The sequence below is a fragment of the Carassius gibelio genome, chromosome A21 (assembly GCF_023724105.1).
Source record: "Carassius gibelio isolate Cgi1373 ecotype wild population from Czech Republic chromosome A21, carGib1.2-hapl.c, whole genome shotgun sequence".
Lineage (NCBI taxonomy): Eukaryota > Metazoa > Chordata > Actinopteri > Cypriniformes > Cyprinidae > Carassius > Carassius gibelio.
The window spans coordinates 23,499,021-23,518,010 of record NC_068391.1 but is presented as its reverse complement, the minus strand read 5'-3'; the positions used below and the strand labels follow the sequence as shown (position 1 = coordinate 23,518,010).

Here is an 18,990-nt window from a genome sequence, read left to right as displayed (position 1 = left end):
ATTGTGGCTCTTTTTGGTGAATTAAATGTATATATTTCTAAATATAATTTCAAAAAAGTACAAGATTAGGCTAACTGAATATATGGGATTTCAAATAAGGGTTAGCACAAATGTAATCTAAATGTAATCAGATTATGTTACCGAAAATGTGTAATCTAAGAGATTATATTACTGACTACAAATTTTTTTCATGTAATCTGTAATTAGGAACTGATTACAATTCATAAGTAATCTACCCAGCTCTGTATATATATATATATATATATATATATATATATATATATATATATATATATATATATATATATATATATTAGATATATATAGTGTGTGAATTATACCCGTTTTGAGGATTTCGGTTTAGGTGCAAAGAATTCATTGATTGCTTGAATTTATGTTGATAGTTTTATATTTAATTTATATTCACAGGCAGTCTCAAGGTTGCTTTTATAGAGACTCTTGTCACGACTACAGGAGGCCTCAAACATCGTATAGATTTTAAAATATTGCTTATTACTTATAAAGCCCTGAATGGCTTAGCACCTCAGTATTTGAATGAGCTCCTTTTACATTATAATCCTCTACATCCCCTACGTTCTCAAAACTCAGCCAATTTTGAAAATACCTAGAATATCAAAATCAACTGCGGGCGGCAGATCCTTTTCCTATTTGGCGCCTGAACTCTGGAATAACCTATCTAACATTGTTCAGGAGGCATACACACTCTTGCAGTTTAAATCTAGATTATAGACCCATCTCTTTAACCTGGCTTACACATAACATGCTAATATGCTTTTATTATCCAAATCCGTTAAAGGATTTTTAGGCTGCATTATTTAGGTAAACCGGAACCGGGAACACTTCCCATAACACCCTATGTACTTGCTACATCATTAGAAGAATGGCATCTACGCTAATATTTGTCTGTTTCTCTCTTATTCCGAGGTAACCGTAGCCACCAGATCCAGTCTGTATCCAGATTAGAGGGTCTCTGCAGTCACCCTGTTCCAGTACGTATCCAGACCAGATGGTGGATCAGCACCTAGAAAGGACCTCTACTGCCCTGAAAGACAGCAGTGACCAGGACAACTAGAGCCCCAGATACAGATCCCCTGTAAAGACCTTGTCTCAGAGGACCACCAGGACAAGACCACAGGAAACAGATGATACTTCTGCACAATCTGACTTTGCTGCAGCCTGGAATTGAACTATTTGTTTCGTCTGGTCAGAGGAGAACTGGCCCCCAAACTGAGCCTGGTTTCTCCCAAGGTTTTTTTCTTCATTCTGTCACCGATGGAGTTTCGGTTCCTTGCCACTGTCGCCTCTGGCTTGCTTAGTTGGGGTCACTTCATCTACAGCAATATCGTTGACTTGATTGCAAATAAATGCACAGACACTATTTAACTGAACAGAGATGACATCACTGAATTCAATGATGATCTGCCTTTAACTATCATTTTGCATTATTGACACACTGTTTTCCTAATGAATGTTGTTCAGTTGCTTTGACGCAATGTATTTTGTTTGAAGCGATATATAAATAAAGGTGACTTGACTTGACTTGTGAATCGCCTGGACACAAGACGTACCTCTTTAGTGATTTTGAATGAAATTGCTGGACTAATGGGACATACCAAAACCATTGCATCTGAGCAGATGATTGACTGAAATTGGTCTGACTGTACCTTGCATTTCAAAACTGCTTGGCATGTCAACACGAACGCAGAATGCAAGAGTTTGGCATAACAGTGAGAGGAACATACAGTCAATTGACTAATGAAGAGTTAGACAATCTTGTGGCTGCAATCAAAACAACATCACCACACTCAGGCTACAGAATGATGAGAGGACACTTGAAAGCTCTTGGTCATCGAGTCCAGTGGAGCAGAGTCTTCAGCTCTATGAATAGAGTTGATTCGGCTGAAGTCCTTGCTAGAATGTCACAACTTGGGCATGTTGTGAGGAGATCATATTCAGTTCAGGCCCCTCTGTCCCTCATGCATTTGGACACCAACCACAAGCTGATCAGGTAGGTTAAATTATTTTTATACAAGTCACTTGTTGTACAGCAAGATATCTTAATCTATTATTAAAGGTCCCTGTGTGCATAAGATGTTTTTCCTTTTGAATTCAGATATGGCTTTGTAATATTTGGGGGCTTAGATGGTTACTCAAGAAATGTTAGTGGTGTGACTCCTGTTTGTGTGATACAATCATGGAATAATTGTGCAAAATTCCAATAACTTCCCTAAATTATTTTATGAGGTCATGTATCTGGAGGCTGCAACCAACAACAAAGCAGAGACTGCACTAGGTTTCTTCCTCAAGGCAGTAGAAAAGCGTGCAGTTCCTTCACGGTATGTATGTACATTTGAGTACACCCTACCTATCCATCCATCTCTCTCTCTATATATATACAGTATGACAGACTGAATGAATGAATGGTCTTAAAACCCTCACCAAGCATTTAAAATGGTTCAAACTTAAAGATATAACATAATTAACTTTTTGGCTAGGCTCAGGCTTTCTCAAGCCAACACCATAAGATGTTTTGTCAAACTTTACTATGTAGTGTTTGTTAAATTTATTGTCTTAATGTGTAGGGTAAGAGCAGACCAAGGTGTAGAAAATGAGGACATTGCAAGGTGGATGTTCACTGTTCAGGGCTGTGGCAGGGGAAGTTTCATTTCGGGGAAGAGCGTTCATAATCAAAGGTAATTTCTTGTTACTTTAGTGTTGGTAATAAATTTGTTTTTGAATTTTGAATCATAAATGACAAAGAAATAAGGTTGTTTTGTGTCTTATATTTAGGGTCGTACGGCTATGGAAAGATGTGTGGATGTCTGTTTCAAACTTGTATTATGATGTTCTACATAATTTGGAAGAGAGTGGCTCTCTTGACCCATCAAACACTATTCACTTTTTCTGTGCATATTCTGTGCAACCATTAGTCCAGTCTCACAGTCAGGAGACTTTGGCCAAGATATTTACTTATCAGTGTTAAGTTTTGTGCAGCTGCTTCTTGAATAACACTTTGGAGCTCAAAACATCAGACTATAAGTTACGTAAAAGAAAAAAAAAAATCCTGTAAAGTTGTCTTTGTCTTGTATGGTGTCATTATTCTATTGTGAAATTGATCAGTGCTTCCCACACAGAGATTAAACAAAAAATAATAATTATATACAAGACTAATGTGGTAAATGTGACTAAACACCTTTGGCATGAAAATAAAAACAATGACTTTTAAAAGTTTTTTTTATTATTGTAATCAACATTGTCAAATACCTACTGTAGTTGCAAACCTCTACACCAAGGTTCTCTTGGAAAACATGAAACTTATAAATGAAATGCAACATCAGTACCTTAAAACAGATATAAAATCAGTTAAGGAGAGCTGTATATAAGAGCGGCTTGATTTGAACTGCAAATGCAAGTTGTATATCTTAAATCAGATATAAACTACAGAAACCGCACTCTAACTGAGGCCCACTTTAAAAACATTTCAGAAAAGAAAATTCAACTTAAGTATCTTAATGTAGGTCTAAAAGTACTGCAGACATCCACCAGGTTGATATAGGAAATATGTTAACAAACTGTAACATTTAAAGCTATGGTTTAAGAGATTAACTCAAATCCAGCACTATATTGTGGGTGATATTTAAACCCTGCTAAATGCTCCCCCCTGATTTTATGGCTTGCACAATGATGCATTTAAAGTCTTCATATGTTGTCATGTGTGCTACTAGAAAGGTAACAAATTGTATTAGTGCAAGCACTCACTATTGGAAAGCATATGGTGTGCTGTGGCATTCTGACTTTACAGTCATGATCAAATTTGAAAACTATCTGAAAAGCTAACTAACTGTTCCCGAAATCAATAGTGGCTTATGTCCCTGGCCTGTAATCCATTGCATGACTCAAGGGACAGTGAGGTAGGATGGCTCAGTTTCCAATTATGCTGCATCTTCAGCACTCTGTATAGTTTTGTGTAAAGAAAAACAAAAACAAGTAAGTCAGATCTTGGACAAACTGAGAGTAAGTAGTGTTATTCGATTTTAATTTTGGGTAAAAAAAATCCCATTAATAATAAAATACAATACAATGTAAAGCCCACCTCCACATTCAATTTCTTGAAGGAAGTCCTGAAAGTAGTTTATGATTTTACTCTCTACCGAAGCCCTTGAAGTTCCTCTCTCACTCATTTCAGGAGCAACTTTGCTGAGAAAATAGTCTGCATCTGGCTGGAAAAATAACAAATTGTCAGTAGAACAGCAAATTGATGTTTGCTTTAAAAAAAAACAAAGTTCTTAAAAACATTTAACTTACTGTACAGTCCTCCCCAGGAACAAACAGACGCTTGCAAAGACTTGGTGTCATGATTCTGCCCTCGTGTCCTTGATTTTTCCTAGTCTTGAGGCAGGATCATGACAGACCCGTGTTTTGTGTACAAGCGCATGGCCTTGTCTTTGGGCCATGTGCTTGTGTTGTCTCGTTCCCTTGCCCCGCCCCCCTTGTTAACCTAGTCGTGTCTTGATTGTCCCATCTGTGCCACCTGTCGTGTCTTGATTGTTTCCCCTATTTAGCTTTCCTAGTGTGCTCTGTCTTGCGTCGGTTCATTGAGATTTGTTCCCTAAGAATTAGGATTGTCATTGTGATTGTACCTCAACTGTGTCCTACAATTGTGATTGTGTGTGAGATTGTGCTGTACCCGCTGAAGTCCTTGTATTACCGTGAGTGTTCATAGTTAGTATTTAGAGTCCTTGTTTATCTTGTCAGTCCAGTCCTGTTTTAGTTATTTAGTCTTTACCTTGCTCCGTGTTTTCCCCCTCGTGGGTTTTGTTTTCCCCTTTTTGTAATAAACCTGTTTGTGTTGTAAATCCTGTCTGCACCTGAGTTCCTCCTTGCCAAGAACCTGACAGAATGAACCGACCAGAATGGAACTCAGCGGACAGGAGGCAATGCTGGATGCCCGTGCCAGCAGCGTTGAGAGCTGGCGTGCCCGTGCCAGCAGCGTCGAGAGCTGGCGTGCCCGTGCCAGCAGCGTCGAGAGCTGGCGTGCCCGTGCCAGCAGCGTCGAGAGCTGGCGTGCCCGTGCCAGCAGCGTCGAGAGCTGGCGTGCCCGTGCCAGCAGCGTCGAGAGCTGGCGTGCCCGTGCCAGCAGCGTCGAGAGCTGGCGTGCCCGAGCCAGCAGCGTCGAGAGCTGGCGTGCCCGAGCCAGCAGCGTCGAGAGCTGGCGTGCCCGAGCCAGCAGCGTCGAGAGCTGGCGTGCCCGAGCCAGCAGCGGTGGGCGTGCCCGAGCCAGCAGCGAGGAGCGTGCCCGAGCCAGCAGCGAGGAGCGTGCCCGAGCCAGCAGCGAGGAGCGTGCCCGAGCCAGCAGCGAGGAGCGCTGGCGTGCCCGAGCCGGCAAAACAGAGAGCCGTATTCAAGTCTGCAGTCGTGAGAGCGGAGGAGAGAGCCGCGGCCGACTCTGCAGCAAAGACTCTTGTACAGTCTGTCTCATCTCGTAAGGAGATGCCAGTTGTCCTGGCTGCTAAAGCCTTTTCTGATTATTTGTCTAGTCTTGTCCGTATCCTAGAAGTCCCCGTCAGTCCTGTCTTGTCCTCAGACCCTGTCCCCAGAAATCCCGAGTGTCCTGATGTCGTCTCCCCGTGTCCCGTGAGTGTTGCCCCGTGTCCTGCTGATGAAGTCATGTATCCTGTTGATGTGGCCCCGTGTCCCGTAGATGTCCCGTGTCCTGTTGTCCCTCCGTGTCCCGTAGATGTCCCGTGTCCAGTAGATGTTGTCGTCCCGTGTCCAGTAGATGTTGTCCCCCCGTGTCCAGCTGTCGTCTCCCCGCGTCCCGTAAGTCTTGCCCCGCGTCCCGTAAGTGTTGCCCCGCGTCCCTTGTCTGCTCCTATCATGTCCCCTGTCAGTTGTCCCGAGACCCCTCCCCGCCCCTCACCACCCAGACCTGCCCGTACCCCCCGTCGTCAGCCTTCGTCCTGTCCTCCTAAAACTCCTGCCCCACCCACTCACCCTGGTCTGTCCCCCATGAACTTTGTGGTCCCGCCTCCTCCCCTTCCCTGTTTGTTTTTTTTGATTTGTCACCCTAACCCTGCCGTCGTGTATTCATGTCTGCCTTTGTTATTATTTGTCATGTCTTGTTGGTTTGTGTCGGTGTCCCAGTCTGTCATGTCAGTCGTGTCCCGTGTTTGATGTTCCCTTGAGGAGCGTCTGGAAGCCGCTCCTTAAGGGAGGGGTTCTGTCATGATTCTGCCCTCGTGTCCTTGATTTTTCCTAGTCTTGAGGCAGGATCATGACAGACCCGTGTTTTGTGTACAAGCGCATGGCCTTGTCTTTGGGCCATGTGCTTGTGTTGTCTCGTTCCCTTGCCCCGCCCCCCTTGTTAACCTAGTCGTGTCTTGATTGTCCCATCTGTGCCACCTGTCGTGTCTTGATTGTTTCCCCTATTTAGCTTTCCTAGTGTGCTCTGTCTTGCGTCGGTTCATTGAGATTTGTTCCCTAAGAATTAGGATTGTCATTGTGATTGTACCTCAACTGTGTCCTACAATTGTGATTGTGTGTGAGATTGTGCTGTACCCGCTGAAGTCCTTGTATTACCGTGAGTGTTCATAGTTGGTATTTAGAGTCCTTGTTTATCTTGTCAGTCCAGTCCTGTTTTAGTTATTTAGTCTTTACCTTGCTCCTTGTTTTCCCCCTCGTGGGTTTTGTTTTCCCCTTTTTGTAATAAACCCTTTGTTTGAGAATCCCTGTCTGCACCTGAGTTCCTCCCTTACCAATACCTGACACTTGGATGCTCCTTAAGTATGTCCAGCAATCCATACAGCTGAAGGCCTTTGCGCAAGTCTCCAAGCATTGGTATAACTCGAAATGTTGCATGGAGAACAATTGCTCTTGTGGAGAAAAACAAAAGTAACACATTTAATAATAATAATTAGAAAAACTGTAGATCTAGTAATACAGCATAAGTTTGTTTCAAGATGTAAGTTAACCAGTTAAGGTTAATAAGTTAAATTAATTTGACTAAATGTAACATTACACAGTCTTCCAAATTCTATCTTTCATTACACAGTCTGCTTAAAAGGGAAAATATTTTCCATATTTACCTAATTACAGCTTTTTTTTTTGTTCTATGTTGAGTGCTCCTGTGTATCCACAGCTGATAATATCATCTGTAAATTCAGTCAAATCAGTTGCCTATTCAACCTTATGAAAAACAGGATGACAAATTAACTCCGTGTGATTACTTCATTGTAATATGCAAACCAACAATGTAATATACTGCTGGTAGCTATTGGGCAGTATTAAGAGTGAAATTACCTTTGCGATCAATAGGGAGTATTCAACGTCATCTACATCATCCTTGCAAATTCTGCTGCCATTAACTTCCCCAGTGGTGAGGTAAAAGTAGTACCACTCCCTCATAAAACATGGGGCTGAGCCACCTTAAGCTAGACTGACAGCAAAGATCTCTCCAGCAGTCCTATTATTTCAAAGTGAGGTTTTAAAAAAGCACTCAGTCATTGCCATTACACATGTAATTAAAAATTTGAGCTTCAACAATACAAACCCGAAGAAACCATTGTCAAGGTCACTGTTGGAGTACTGTGGACTCTTTTCTCTCTGACCCAAGAAGAGGCGTTTTTCAATGCCACTTAACATTTCTTTGAATAACATTGAGAAAAAGCAGTGTGTGAATTACACCGATATTTAGTTATTTATTTTTGTTACAGCTTTTCCATTTTTATTATTCTTAACTTGCCTGTAAGAAACTCCTTTCGTAAAGCACCAGAGTCGACTCCAGCTTCCCCAATAAAGGTTATTTTTAGCTGGTTGGCTGGATTTCCTTTTTTATGTCTTTGCCACTGCTTGAGTCCACTCTCTAGGAGATTGTCCCGTGAAACACAAATGCGGAACTTCTAGACTGTAGCAGGAGATGATGAGATGGTGAACACTATGTACATTTACACTTAATTAAACTTTTTAGACTCTGTACTAAATGAACATTTTACTATAATACTTGTGGAGAGCTTGAATTGGCTGTTGTATCATCAGCAATAAAAGAATCATCATTGCGCATAAAAGAACTGTGATCTGGAGACGCCACTGTAATTGGAAAGAATACAGTTTTCATTTTACAGTGGAACATGTGACAAAGCACTTGGGGTTGATTTATAACACATTCTTTCCCAGAACTATGTTTCCTAAAGTTTGTGTTACTCACAAAGATTTTTTTCTCCACACAGGCTGGCATGTAGTTCAAGACTGTCCACAGGAAACTTCAGTTGACATATTGGTGAGTGAGTGAGTGAAGTGACATTCAGCCAAGTATGGTGACCCATACTCAGAATTTGTGCTCTGCATTTAACCCATCCGAAATGCACACACACACTGTGAGCACACACCCGGAGCAGTGGGCAGCCATTTATGCTGCGGCGCCCGGGGAGCAGTTGGGGGTTCGATGCCTTGCTCAAGGGCACCTAAGTCGTGGTACTGAAGGTGGAGAGAGAACTGTACATGCACTCCCCCCACCCACAATTCCGTCCGGCCCGAGACTAGAACCCACAACCCTTTGATTGGGAGTCCAACCCTCTAACCATTAGGCCACTGAGGGACTGGAGGGACTGAGGCATGGTAAAACAGACTACAAACAAGAACATGTTAAATTATATAATAGTAACGTGGATTAGAGAAAATTTTTATTAGGGCTGGAGAAATTTAATGCCACATTACCTTTTATTTTTTTTCTTTTACCATTTTATTTTTTTCTCATCCAAATTGCTTTCTGAGATGAACTGAACTTCTGTCTACTCCAAAAAAATAAATTAAAACTGAATCATACAAAGTACTTCATCATAAGTATGTGATTAGCAATCTGCTGACATAAACTAAAATAATTTATCGTTTTGCAGGTCTGTACAAATTAATAAATCAATATGGAATGTTACATTAATAAAATAATTAGAGAGCATCAATCCATTACCTCTTCATTTGAGGATGCGGACTTGCAAACCTGAATGTGGAGAGCCAACACTTGCAGGGGCATGCTTTTGTTGCACATTTGGCAAGTAGCCTTTGGCATTTATTTAATTCTCTGGCATCATTAGGGAGAGGATTAAGGTCCAGAGGAACTACATACAGCATTGTCTTTCCAGATGCAGAGGCAGATTTGATCTGGGATCCAGTGTAACCTTCTGAGTCTGGAGGAATAACATTTAGCCATCTTATACCACACCCCCCTATAAAAAAAAAAAAAAAACGTAGCCTTATAAAGCATCCATCCTCCACTCAGACCCTCCCTTTTCGGGAATGCTTCATACAGTATGCTGGAAAATTATTGTGAAATGCAAAGAAACACACTAATTTAGATTTTTTTTATTCTATTTCCTGTACTTTTGACTCTACTATAAATGTAGTTTTTCCAGTTGTACAAAAAACAAACACACTAACATGCCTCTGAATGTGTTATGTCCATTGCAATTGAGATTGTCCTTTTGCCAAATCCTGCTTGAACAAGCTTAAGCTCGTGTGCATGTGAAGGGGTAGTCTCAGAATTTTTATCCAAAAGATATACATTTAAATCATAGGGTTTAAATGCTTTCGCATTCTTGGTATGTGTTCTGGATGCAACATTTATTTTATTTTTTCCCCGCAGATTGCATGTCTTCGGAACATGCTAGGAAAGGCCCTACAAGAAAAGAAAAATTTAATAATTTATATTTTTTTCTAAAATAAAATTAATGTCTGTAGGTATACAGTAATCAAAATTAGTTTATGTCGAATTAAGTTTGTTTAACTTAAATTTTTTTAAATCTAATAGTGTAGGGGTTTAACTATGTTAATGACAGAGTCCCTTCAAATAAAAAAAAATTACTATTAGATTGGGTATCCATGCACTGTATGGCCAACAACATGCACCTGGCCATGTCCTGATCAATGGTGGTATTTGTCTGTCTTTCTGGTAAGACTGCCTGCTGCCCCTGACCCTGCACTTGAACTTGAGGACGTGGTGTTACAGAATTCTGATTAAGAGTTTGTGTTAGCACAGAGATGAGGCTCTGTGCTGCACTAAGCACATCCAGGTACTTGGTCTGCTAAACACAAAGTTTACATTAAGAGTTAATGCGAGCATAATGAGAATCAATGAGAAAATCTTTATGTTATGCATTCAGAATATATTCAGAACGCTTCACTCTTGATAATGTTGTCATTGTTTGATTGGTATACAGCAGAGCGGACTATATATTATACTGAAAGGTCTGAGGACTTATGTAAAGCTGATATTATTTAGGGTTTTACATTTGCTAAAGAAAAAAAAAACATTATAGGGTACTGACCATATATTGGTGAGGTTAAATATATGTGAACATTTTCAACTAAGATTGTAAGGTAAATGTGGGCAAAATGGGTCTGACCACTTTATAAAGGTACTGTATATAGGCCTACATTTCTAGCGTTTAGTTGGCATTCTTACTCATGTTCTTGTCCTCTATTTCTAATATAAATGGTTACCAGCCATACTTCTCAAAGCTATTGGAACTGCTTTATTGATGTGATAATGATAGATCATTTGATACTGATTTCTTTGCACTATAGTGGAATAGTCCCTAAATAAGGTAACAATTTGCTATCCCAGTAGGTTTGGATCAATGCATAAAATCCTAATAATCTTAATAGAATCTATGATCTCGAGGCTACACCGTTAGAGATGGCAAAATCATGCATTTTAAGACACAAGAAATACTGCCTGCATGATAAAAAGCATGTGACATTTAATGCGTATCTGATCAGTAAAGCCGGTTCTGTAATCAGCGATAGATCTCCATCACCTGAACGCTTTCACATGGAGCAGCATTTACTACACAAAGCCGTTTTGCTGCTCCATGTGAAAGCGTTCAGGTGCAATATAATTTTAAATGGGTTTACATTTTTTATTCACGCTTATTATTGTTTGATCCATGACCGCGTTGTTTGTTGTTTAAAAAAATTAATTTGTCTAAGTGACCCTCTGATGTCACATGGACTACTATGATGATGTTTTTCTTACCTTTCTGGACATGGACATTATACCTTACACACAGCTTCAATGGAGGGACTGAGAGCTCTCGGACTAAATCTAAAATATCTTAAACTGTGTTCTGAAGATAAACGGAAGGTCTAACGGGTTTGGAACGACATGGTAAGTTATTAATGACAAAATTTTGCATTTTGCTATAAATAACCCTTTAACAGTGGGATGCATGTCTTGAATACATAAAGTTGATTTCAGGACCTCAATTACAATGACTGCAGGTGTATGGGAGGGTTTAGATGGTGGCAGAGATAACCCTGGCATCACTAGCATACATATACACCCACCCACCTTTCAGAGCCTTTAAACTGTCCTCATCCAGTTCAACAAAAACTGCAGGCACTGTCACTGACTGCTGAGACTCCGCCTGAGGGATGGCGTCCTCCTCCTCCTCACTGGTGTTAATCACCTATGCAGAAAACATCAACCTAATTACCTTAAACAACAATGGCAGCTATACACTCCTAATCATACACATGCCAAAACACAATTTTAGTGGTGTGAGTGTGTGTAGAAATGAACGGTTCATAAACTCTTGAATAGTAACTAATTTTCACAAAAATGCAGTTCTGCTACATCACAAGCTTTACCCTGAGCACCAAGGGCATATAGGTTTGTAGGTTGTGTTTGGGCTTTGGTACATAATTCAATTAAAGCACAAAGTGCGATAGTACATGCCTTTCAGCACAAATAGGCTATAATCAATCACTGTAAACTCTGTCAAATTTTCTGGGGAACACTGCACATTTGATGAAGTCAGTTACATTTTTAAACTTACCATTTTTCGTATTTTGGGAGGATCAAAAATATCACAACATGTGTCATCAGAATCAGACTCATATCTAACAGGAGTTAAACTGAGTTGTCTTGTAGGTTGCTGTTTGAGGTCCCTCTTGAGCTGTTCGCCTATCTTGGCCATCTGTGAACCAGACTGACAACATACATCTTGTTTAAGAGAATGATTTTGAAAATGTCCACACCACCACTTTAAGTAATGTCACACACCACCGAGGAATGAGAACAGCAAACGAAGATATATTATTCAAAATAGACTAGATAATAATAATAAATGTTTCTTGAGCAGCAAATCAGCATATTCGAATGATTTCATAAGGATTGTGTAACACTGAAGACTGGAGAAAATTCAGCTTTGATAACAGGAATACATTTTAAAATATATTCAAATAGAAAGTAGTTATTTTAAATCGTAAAAATATTGCACAATATTACTGCTAAATGCAGGCTTGGTGAGCAGAAGAGACTTTAAAAAAAAAAAAATAATAATAATCTTACATTCAAGAACTTTTGACTGGTAGAGTAATCTCTCTTAAAATACCTTACTTTTATCATGGGTTATGATAATCAAAACAGTCCTGAGCTAGATTAAGCTTTGATCTCTGCAAACCAAACGATCACTTTAATCAAATATTTAATAATAATGTTTAATACCGTAAAGCTGCTTGATTTAAATAAAAAACTATAGATGTGACGTGAACGCTTTACTGAGCTCGTGCAAACATCCACATCGGTGTAATAAGATGCATTTTTAACTGCTACTTTCATACTGCTGTGAATTTTGTTTTTGTTGTTATTTCGTTATTGAAAGGAAAGTGTGTGTCATATATTTTCATATCCAAATGACATTGTTCGGCGCGTTTCTGACATAGACAGTAAAAGAAATGGACACAGCTACCCCATTGGAACTCAATTGAGGCAAGTGAAGCACATTTTTAGCGTTTTTAGCACTTCCGTTTCTGACACGCAGACTCAAACTGCCATGCAAACTGACATCGTTAATCTTGCAGAGACGGCGAGCTTGAGCGGGGAGTTCTTTGGCGTGAGTGAGCAGGAGTAAGTATTCTGATTAATTATTTTGTATAGTATTTTAAAATTTAACGCCAGTATGCCATATTAAGTTAATTTCCTGCGAGCTTCTCCTACTGTCTGTACGGTAATGCGACAGAGACTCGAGTGGTTATGACGCAATCATTAGCCTATTTTTTACAAAAACTGTTTCTACGGGGGCCATAATGTAACATAGAAGGTAATGGAGCCCTTTGTACATTGTCGTGTATCTTTAGAAATAAATAATGGACAAACGGAGTCTTTAAACACCTCAGATGTAAAGTTATTCGCTGTCAAAGTGACGCCAAAATGAATGGGAGTCAATGGGAATGCTAATGCAAGTGAAGTTCTGCTACAAGATGGCGGCACGAGGCCGACTTCAACTTCCGGTCGACTTCCTTGCCACCTGGTTTCTGAGTGCTGTTTCTCTTCTTCTCTTGAATTGCATGAGGAGAGCTGAATTACAGTCTTGCGCTACAGTGCCACACTGGTCAAACCACATTACTGCAGGCTCTAAATTAGGTCAAAATAAATAAAACGACTACTTGACAACAAAAATATTTGTCAACAATTTTTTTGACTATATTGTCGACTAATCGTTTCAGCCCTACTGGAATCACAATGTTCCATAACTCTTAAGTCATAATTCAAACTTACAGTCATTCCTTGCTTCACCACCCCCTTCTCCTGGCCAGACTGACTGGAAGACCATATATCCCCGCATTTGAGAAAAGCGACACGCTTCTGGACTACTTTGTAGTTTTCTGTTTAGAAGAGACATTAAATACAAATACAGTGTGACCTTTTAATAATAAAAAATTATAATTTCAAGACAGCAATGTTACTGTCATTTAATTTATTTGTACTTTATGACTTTCATCAGTATTGGGCAGTAATGTCCATACCACCTTACGGCGGGAGTCCATCCCTCTGTTCATTCAAAATGTCTCCTTGACACAACTTATTTGTCCTATATTTTAGCCTGTTGCACCTTATAAATATGTTGTCCCCAACAACCGAATGACTTTAGTAACTTTGTCTTAACTAATTATAAGAATTTGTATTAAATGGTCATGCTGACGCATGATGCATATCGACGACGAATTCCATTATACTAACGTTACTAGCTAAACCTTCACTAGAACCTAAGCCAAACACTTCAAAGATAAGCTATGGGTCTGTAGACGCTAGTGTTGGAGCATTCTCTGTAGGAGGACTTATTAATTATGGCGTTTTTCCATTACATGATGGTACCTGCTCGACTCCTCGACACATTGTGCTTCCGTTTTCCATTGCAGATTTTAGTATATCCTCAACAGCATGGCTGGTCGTCTTATATGACGGCTCGATGAACACACCAGCACACAAGTATAAACATCAGCCTATGTAAGTGGCCTGATGATTATACTTGTGCGTTGGTGTGTGCGTAGAGCCATCATGGTGTGTACGTAGGCTACGGTGAAAGCTCTGCCTGGAGCCTCCGCGGAACTGTAAAAAAGCAGCGCCAACTGCCGTGACCTACGCGACACACACACAGAACGTAGAAGGTGTGTTGTTGTTGCTACAGCCAGAAGACACCTTTTGTTTCAAATGATGCTGGCAAAAAAAAAAAAAAAAACCGCTGGCTTAACGGTTTAAAAAAAGCGGGTTTATTCAGGATGACAGTAGTCAGTTAGCTAATGTTACAAAAAGTATTCCGAAAATTACCAATGTTTTAGAACTTACCCGCCATGAACAGCAGTTTGGCTGCAACCGGCTTCGCTGGGCGCCGCGGACAGACGCCGAATGGCGCCGCCGGTGTGTGTACTCCCATAGAGAATAATGTGTTCGAATTTTAAAGACGTGACGCGACGCTGCGCTTCTCGTCCGGTGTGTGACCCCCTTTACCGCCTGAGTTTCAGTGACGAATTTCAAACATTAACCGTTACTATATAGCTACTGGAGCTAATTGCCACCGAAACTTCTACATAGTGATTGGATGTCGATGATGCTGCACACACTGATTGGATGTGGGAACCGACTGGGGGGTAGGTACAATTCCTGGGTCCATTAGTAGCCATCTATTGCTTAGTAGGGCTGTTCGATTCCACAATTTTTGCACATATTAACATCGTGTTCATTATTAAAGTTATCCAAACTGTGTAAGGTTGTTTTAGAAAGTGGAATGCATATATAATTAGCCTTATCATTCTACCTTAAGCAAAACTATGTAACGTTAGCCTATTGTCGAACATAAACCAACTTAAAAAAGCATGTGGACACGTAACAACTTAGTTTTGTGTCTGAACTTTTACACTTTCATTCATAAATTCACCCCATCTGTGTTTGCGAAACGACTGAATCGCGGAATCCAGTCAAAAATAGAACTTGTTGTTTAAAGCAGAACGTCACACGATTTGGCTATTTTTGAATGAATACATCTATATTAGGGCTGTAAAATGAATCAAATATCGATATGGACTAGTGTATATGAATATTAAAGTTAAAAGGGACTACAATTGTGCTACGTGTCTCTGGGAATGAGTGCTCAATATGTCCATTGTGCCATTCAGATACACACGATGCTCGCAGTGTTTTCCCCCACGCCGGCCACGTCCCCAGCTATGACTAGATGCCGACTGTATCTATAGCCCAGCTCAGCAGGGACATGCGTTTATCGCATGAATTAAATAAGACATGAAGTGTCTAAAATAAATGTGCACAGTTCAGCTGAATGATGACATTTACTTTGTATACTTTACATAATATTAACAAACCGTACACTGAAACAAAATAACCAGAACATTAATGACTGATAGAGCTCTGTCAATCAGATTTATTATGTATTATTTATAATTATCATTGGCTGATAGAAATATATATATATATATATATATATATAGTAGATGATAATAAGAGCAAGAAAGAGAGTTCTTTACCTGTTACTTAAAGTGACCCTTCTGTCAATCAAGTGTGTGTGCATTAATACAAGATGTAACAGTAAACAAAATTAACTTGTCTTACTCACTGCAGCATTGTAGCATATGACCCTTTAAGCAATCAGCCTAACAATGTCAATACACTTTCCCTTAGTAGGCTACAGTAAATTAATAAATATCTAAATTTCCACTAAAAGTGTTTGCATCTTTGCATATTTTATGACAGTACTGTGATATGCTAAAAAGTACACTTATATTTAGTGCACTTTGTTTACAGTGTACTAAGATTACACTACAGATGAAGTGAAATCATTGTACACGTTAATAAATTATACTTTGTATTACAAATAAACATACTTACTAAAAGTACACTAAATTACCACTATACATTTTAATATTTTAACATATTTTATGAGAGTACTCTGATATGCAACTAGAAATACACTTATTTTAGAGTGTACTGTATAAAGTGTACAAAAGTCACACTTCTAATGAAGTGAGAACATAGTACACTTTTAAAAAGTATACTAACAATTAATTTCCAAAAAATATATTTCCCATAAGTACATTGAATTGCCACTCTAAGTATGTCAAATTTAATATACTTAAAATGTTTTATCTTCAATACAATTTAAAATACATTAACAACAAAGTCCACTTTCAAAAAGTACATTTAAAAAATAATTTGATTACTGATAAATTAGTGTACTTATTTTTTGGACTATTAAGTTGAACTTAACTACATCTTTTTTGAAGTATACTTTTAAAAAGTACAAATCAAATACTCTTTAAATAAAGTACAACAAGTAGAAGCATACTTCGTTTATAATTCATGTACTTTATTCATATTTCAAATACACTAAAGTATACTACTTTTTTACCTGGGAGATAAAGATCTGACTGAGCATCTTAGCAGATATGGGTGCATTGGCAGGATTATTAAGCATTGGCAACCCTGAGTCGCCATATCACAAAAATGTGATAATTGAGTATGATAGTGGGAGTGCACTGAAGAGCTTAGAGTCTCAGCTGCCAATCATTTTTGAGAGCCCATATCAGCCACCAGGGCTATATGGAGGAATTGAAGCACATTGCAAAGCTGAGTGGTAAATATTTTGAGGACCTCTTAAAAGAGGAGCTTTCAAAATGCGTAGAACCTGTATCTTAAAATGAAGATGAATCTGGGAGAACTGTTCAACCACCTACTATTGCAAATGCCATGCCTGAGATCCAAACAGATTTTCACAGGGTCAGTCAAGTTCAGGAGAACCGTGAAGCACTCACTAGCCGCATTTCCACTGTCGGGCCAGTGCGAGCCAGGGCATAAAGCGGGCCGGGCGGGGCTCATAGCCCCGGGCCAGTAGCACCGAGGCCAGAGTAGCGCAGGGTTTCCACAGTGGAGCTTGAAGCTCCGCTGCTCGTCACTAAAACACGCCCTTTACACGCCTCTCAGAACAACGTCATGCAACCTCATCATTTCACTAGAGAAGTTATCAGAAAACTTAGAAATAAGTCACTGGAACATGCAATCACAAAACGAACATGATAAAAGCGGCCGTTTGTTTGCATGCTTTGTTATATAGCCTATTCTAATTCAAAAGCATCGATGTTTTAACTATAGAATAAGTGATACAGTGATCATATTGATTTAATTTATCAAGACTCAAAATTAATCAAACATAAATACACTTTCTATTTTATTTATTTATTTTTAACACTTATGAAAATAGCCTGCTTATTCAGCGAGTCTGTTTCTGTTTATTTGTAGTCACAGTGGCCTAAGTCACATTAAGAATGAATTATATCTTTATTTTTATAAAGGATCCCGAACAAAAACATTATTATATTGTTATAATAGGCAACATGAGCTAAACTCTCGAGACGAGGCTTGTGATAGACAGTGGCGGCTCCAGACAATTTTGATTGGGGGGGCAATGGGGGGTCCTGGTCTTTTCAAGGGGGGTCTCATGAAAACCAACAAAAAATACAGTGGACATGGCTAATAGCTGCATATTTCTGCTACTAAACAACAAAAACACCTTTGCAATGTAAACAAATGACAGGCTACATTTGTTATTCATATCCTTCACACTGCACTTTCATGTCAGGTATATTATGCATTTTTATTGACATTGATATTTTTACATTTATTTCCAGATAGATATTATTGAGTTTACAGGCTAAAGTGGTCTTGCTGTTGTAAACACTGTTGCTTTCGTAGAAAAAATATTTGCATCACATTTAAAATATAATTATATTTTAATTCATTTCTGAATTGTTTTTATTTTTATAATGATAATTCAGAGAATGAGAAAATCTGAATAAGCCTTACCAGTGTTGTGATAATTATTTTTACGTGTTAAAAATAAATAAGTACTGTAATATAATAAAAGTTTATTCAAATAACATAAAAAACACCAGACCCCTCGATGCCTGTGAAACTTTTCTCCCTCAAACAGCACGCTAGTGTTACTTCTACACTACAGGCTACACACAGCAATATAAACAACGTATCTGCATGTTCTCACATCACATCGTTCTTGTAAAATAATAATAAGTAAATAAACACCAAAATCACTTCGCTGAGAATGAAACACCACTTACCAGCTGCCACGATGTTGAAAATATCCTCTAGCATTTAAAAAATGCGCGTGCAGCATGAGGAATCTTCCCGGTTGGATGAGGTCGTAGTCAGGTGAACTGTCATCATGTTGGTCATTTTATTTACGGCTAAATTATTATTAATAAATTGTACTAATATTATGATTGGGCGTGGGCAGGCATTCACAAAAGTTTATGTTATTACAAAAAAAAATTGAGGAAATTGTGCTGTGACCAAAGGGCACTTAAGGGGCAAAGGAGCAGGTGCTCAAGTGAACCGGTTCTTTCGGACAATTCGATCAAATAAACCAGCTGGAAAAAAAAATGGTTCACCGGTTCTTTTGCGCTCGATGTAATGCCGTCATTGGCGATGATTGCCCTTCATTCAAGCCTTTGGTTTACCCGCGCTTATAACATTAGCAAATAATCAGTTCAGAATCAATCACCAAAAGAATCAGTTCGGTTCAGATGCGCTCTGTGTCAGTCTGCTTCGCGCTGAATCACGCATGCGCAGTTATCATCAGCTCATCGGTTCTCGAATCGGACGCGTCCGAC

The 18,990-nt window shown here is 39.2% G+C and overlaps 1 long non-coding RNA gene across 1 annotated transcript; it reads left to right on the top strand.

The window, feature by feature from the left end:
• The first annotated feature begins 374 nt into the window (after positions 1-374).
• On the top strand, positions 375-3,227 carry LOC127941396 (uncharacterized). The gene is made up of 4 exons (XR_008149010.1): positions 375-2,029; positions 2,266-2,357; positions 2,604-2,714; positions 2,812-3,227. It is a non-coding gene; the product is annotated as an uncharacterized LOC127941396 (long non-coding RNA).
• The last annotated feature ends 15,763 nt before the right edge of the window (positions 3,228-18,990 follow it).